The sequence below is a fragment of the Alosa pseudoharengus genome, unplaced genomic scaffold (genome assembly GCF_046254945.1).
Source record: "Alosa pseudoharengus isolate Yale_2024_CS ecotype anadromous, Long Island Sound unplaced genomic scaffold, YU_APseudo_1.1 YU_APseudo_1.1_scf_23, whole genome shotgun sequence".
Lineage (NCBI taxonomy): Eukaryota > Metazoa > Chordata > Actinopteri > Clupeiformes > Clupeidae > Alosa > Alosa pseudoharengus.
This window is the reverse complement of record NW_027468685.1, coordinates 17,116,194-17,121,249: the sequence shown is the minus strand read 5'-3', so window position 1 is coordinate 17,121,249 and position 5,056 is coordinate 17,116,194.

The following is a 5,056-nucleotide window of genomic DNA, read 5'->3' as shown; positions in this document are numbered from 1 at the left end:
CCTCTCTTTCTTTTTTCTCTGTCTGTCTCTGTCTGCCTGTTTTTCTCTCTCTATCCATCATCCCCAAACGGCCGAGCGGTGCAGCATAGTTATCCAAACAGCCACACCAATCACCGCTGTTTGTGTCAACCTGTCAGGCTTCTCAGCAGGGCTGATACAGAAAGAAGGCACAAGCACGAACAAAAAAAAAAAAACAGGAGCGAGAGAGAGAGAGAGAGAGTGAGACAGAGAGAGGGGAAAGAAACTGAAGAAATGATTTCCAACCAAGGAGAGAGGCGAGAGATATTTTTTCCCTTTTTTCATTCGTCAGGGTGTGGGTTCTTTTCTCTTTTTTCTTCTTCTTCTTCTTCTTCTTCTTCTTCTTCTACGTGCGGTCCATCATTACAGTCACTCTTCCTGTTGGGGCCTGTCACCACTTCGTCAGCAGCAGATGCCTAATATTCTGATTTCATTACCTCTCCCAGCTCAGGGAGAGGGAAGATGGACCGCACGATATTGGCAGAAAAAAAGCCCACAATGCTCCTCATTCATAGGCATGGTGGCTGGGGAAGGGAAGGGAGTGGGGAGAAAGGAGGAGAGGAGGGTGGGAGGTGAGAGGAGAGGAGAGGAAGGGGGGGTCCAAAAATAAGGGGGCTGGAGGGGGGACTGGATGCCTATTTTGCAGACCTTCTGTCTCTAGAAGGAGGAGAGAGAGACAGAGAGAAAGGAGAGAAGGAGAGAGAGAGACAGAGAGAAAGGAGAGATGGGGGGATGAGGTAATGCTTAGATAGGGAGAGGCAGCTGATAAAAAGCTTCTCTCTCTCCCCTCTCTTCTCTTCTCCTCTTTTCTACTGCCTACAGCCTTCTCTCTCTCTCTCTCTCTCTCTCTCTCTCTCTCTTTCTCTCTTCCTCAGTCACTCCCTCTATCTCCAGGGCACAGACACAGGTACAAAAGAATCACAAATTGTTTTTGGCCTCGGCCCAAGTAAGCCAATCACTGTCTAAGCGGAGTGATCTCATTCCTATTAAGTCCATTTGTTCCGTTCAAAATCCAATATCTGAACTGTCAGTAATAATGCAATTTCAGACAGAGCAGAGTGAGAGAGGGAGGAAGGAAAGGATGGAGAGAGAGAGAGGGAGGGATGGAGGGAGAAGGGGTGGTTAGAGGCTGGTGCTGCTGGCGCTGTGTGTATTATATCCAGAAGACAAGACAGGCACCGGTCATAGGAAACCGGGCTGGCTGGGAGTGATGTATTCAAATGAGGGGAAAACAGCGCTGGCCTGACGGATGGGCAGTCAATGCCCACGGGGAGAACAACACCCCTTTTTCTTTTCACTGTCTTTCACTCTCTTCACTCTCTCGCTCGCTCGCTGTCTTTTCTCTCTCTCCCCCCACCACGTATCTTCTTCTTCATTATACCTCTCTTTATGCCACTCTCTTTGCCAGTGAATCTGATCCATTGCCTACAGTGACTGACATGGAGCGTTTCATATATTGTATCCGCTGCAGCTGAGTGTGTGTGTGTGTGTGTGTCTGTGTGAATGAGTGAATCCGATATCTTCTGTGGCTAAAAAAAAAAAAAATAAACCACCATAAACGCCTCTCAATCACAGACCAAAATGAACTGCCAACTTAAAGCCGTGGGCTGAAGATGAAGACATTGCATTCCAGCCTCGGCCTATACGTCCTAATCTTGTCAGAAAGCCTGGCCATTAGACACATGAGCGGCACATCCCAGGCTGCCGTGGTACATCTCTGAGCCTCTTTACAGGCTTCTGTTCCAGGAAGGCTCCAAGTCATACGCATCGCAACAATCACACACACGGTCTCCTGTGGCTCTCTCCGCTAATTGTGAAGTAGCTGGTCCTTATCAGTCCAAGCGATTAGGTGGGTGGAGGGGAAAAGGGGGGGGGGAGGGATTTTCCACTGCTCTGATAGGAACAGCAACCACGGCCGTGGAGCAAAACAAACACGTGTGTAAACAAATGCTGCAGACGCTGTCTAGGCTTCAAACACCCGGCAAGGGCCATTTATACCCCCTCCCTCTCCGCTCCTCCTCCCTGGGGGTGTCTGCCCCTGAGGAAAGACATGCTGATAACACTTTGTGTGTAGGATGATTCAGCTCAACCGCATTAAATGCCCAACTCACCAACACCAAGGCAGGGTTTGAAGGGGAGATAATTGTCTTTGGGGTGGTGTGGTTGGAATGACTCAGTTCAGTCCGCTGACAAAGTGAAGTACACGGTTAAACTGATCAAAGGATTCCAGATGGACTCCGCTTACCGCTCCCTCTGTCCAAATGCCAGTTTGCATCGTAGTCATTCAAGGTCTCCTTTCAAGCCACACTGCATCTTATTCAGAGACGTTTGTTGCTTAAAATTGGCTACTAATTGGAATAAGTGGCTCCTCTTGTACCTATATATATATATATAATTAGCTACTAATTGGAATAAGTGGCTCCTCTTGTACCTGGGATGGTCTTCGGCATCTGAATGAATTGTATATGAGCAGCCTGCCTTTTTAAGCATTACAGCTGATGCAGCTGAAGCCCTTTTTTCTTTTTCTTTTTTTCTAAACGGCTGCCGCTCTCTTTGTGTAATGGGCCTTTCTACGCGCCCCTACTGCTGATGCTGGCTAAAGACCTGTGGGTCATCCGGAGTGAATTAGAGAGCTTTAGTTGATTTATCAGCTGCTGCTGCTGGTCGGCTCAGCTCAGCTCAGCTCAGCTCTCTCTCTCTCTCTCTCTCTCTTTCTCTCCCATGTGTGTTCTCTCCCCGCTAATTAGCGTTAGCGGCAGGCCTCCTCGAGGAGGCGGGCGGGTGGGCGAACGAGAGGGCGGGAGAGTGTGAGGGATGGAGAGAGGGGACAGTGCTTCATCTTGGGGAGAAAAGAGGGTGTCGCGACAAAGAGGCTCTTAAATTATGGCTGTCACCTTAAACAAGGGGGAGAATTGGGTGGAGGTGGAGGTGGAGGGGGTGGTGATGCCCCGAGGGCCTCCCACTGCATGCTGGGACAGCTTGTAGGAGGTCTCTCCCCTTCCTTTGGACACTGCTGAGGGAGAGGCGGGAGGGCAGGCCGTAACAAACAGAGTCCTGCATCCTTGTTTCACTTTGAATTGTCCTCTCTCTCCCTCGTTCTCTCTCTCTCTCTCTCTTTCTTGTTGTTCCTCTCACTGTTTTTCTCTCTCTCTCTCTCCGTCTCCCTCTCTTCCTCATCCTAGCCCTCCTGCTCCGGCACTATGAGAAGCCCAGCGTGAGGTGAAGTTATGCACACTTCCCTGGAAGTGGATCGCCATGCAGCAATCCATAAATGCATAAGTGTCCGAAAATGAAAGAGATGGCCTGGGATGTGGGGGAGACAGAGAAATGCAGACAGACAGGCAGAGAGAGAGAGAGAGAGAGAGAGAGAGAGAGGGAGGAGAGAGATAAAGGGAGAGAGTGATGGAGCGAGAGACAGCAACACAAATTGTGTGTGTTTGTGTGCTGGAGAAAAGAATGATTTAGATAGAGGACGAGAGAGAGAGAGAGAGAGAGAGAGAGAGAGAGAATGAGGAGAGCAGAGAGAGATGAAGAGAAACAGCCGCAATGGCTGGTGGAGGCACAGAATGGGGGCCTTGAGTGAACTGCTGACCACACTGCTGCTTGCCTGAGGAGAGCGGGGAGGGAGCACAGGAGAGGCAGGAGGGGAGGGGAGGCTGGTGGTTGGTGAGAGGTTGCAGTGGGGCAGTTGGAGAGATGTGGGGTGGCGTTGGGTGTGGGGTGTGTGGGTGTGGGTGAGGGGTTTGGATAATGTGTGATTTTTATTTCCAGGCTGCACTCTTGGTCCTCCCTGCGTGTACCAACACCCCCCCCCCCCCTTCCTCTCTCTCTCTCTCTCTGGCCTTGGCCAGGTCTGGGAAAACACAGGAGGAGGAGGAGGAGGAGGAGGAGGAGGAGGAGGAGGGAACACTGCAAACGGCGCCCGAGAGGTGAGCTCTGGTCAGCTCTTGGCTCCTGTTTCCATGGCCGGCTTGAGGCTTCGCTCTCCAGCCCGCAGCGCCTCAACCTTTGCTCCTCTTGTGTGTGCGAGGGAACCGATCGAGGGCCTGCGGAGCAAAGCGCCGATGATGGTCCAACACTCATTTTTGTTCCATTTTGGGCCGAGCTTGCATTACATTGTGTCTTTCCTTTTCTCTCTGCTCTCTCTATTTTTCCTCTCCCTACTCTCCTTTTCACTCTATCCCAACACCCACCTGATGGCGATCCAAAATCCCCTCCACCCAACCACCACCACCGCCACCCACCACTACCCCCTAGTCTACCCATATTGCTGGAAGAGACAGAGCTGCATGTTTGGCTCGTCTCTTTCGGGGTGACCCTACTTGTCCTCATACCCCTACCGCCAGGCTGCTTACTGTGGTGAACAGGCTGTGTGCTGAACTCAGAGGCTCCAGTCTGCCGAGCGAGTGAGCACGTTGCTCCTGGCTCTGCCTTCCCAAGTGATGGGGGTTGTGTGTGTGTGTGTGTGTGTGTGTGTGTGTGTGTGTGTGTGTGTGTGTGTTGGAGGTAGGGGTGTTAGGGGTGGGCGGGTAGGGGGTATTATGTGGATGGAAAAGTAATCAGGGGGATTGAAAGGGTGTGTGAAGTGTCTCGAACTCCTAAAGACAATAGCCAGAGCAGATAGAAACGGCACAGCAGACATTAACTTGGCCCATAGAAATATTATTTAAACATATTTTCATTTTTGTAAGTGTTGGTGTGTGAAGGGGGAGAAATGAAAGAAGGTGTGCATTCATGTACTTGTTTTTCTATGTGTGTGTGTGTGTGTGTGTGTAAGTTAATGGGGAAGATCATGCGCATGTTAACATCTAGGGTAAAAAATAAACTTATTATCTCTACAAAACACATCTGGCATGATTACCCATCAGTTAAAGTTTACAAAGCAGGTTCAAGTTTGTTTCTATGTGCTCTAGATCAAATGTAACAGCATTTTGAAGATAATGACAAGTGGAGTGTCAGGCATAAGGATTTTGTGCTCTTGAAAAGCATATTTATCTGAAAGAAATTGTGAAAGCTATTACCAACGTTTTTTCTTATT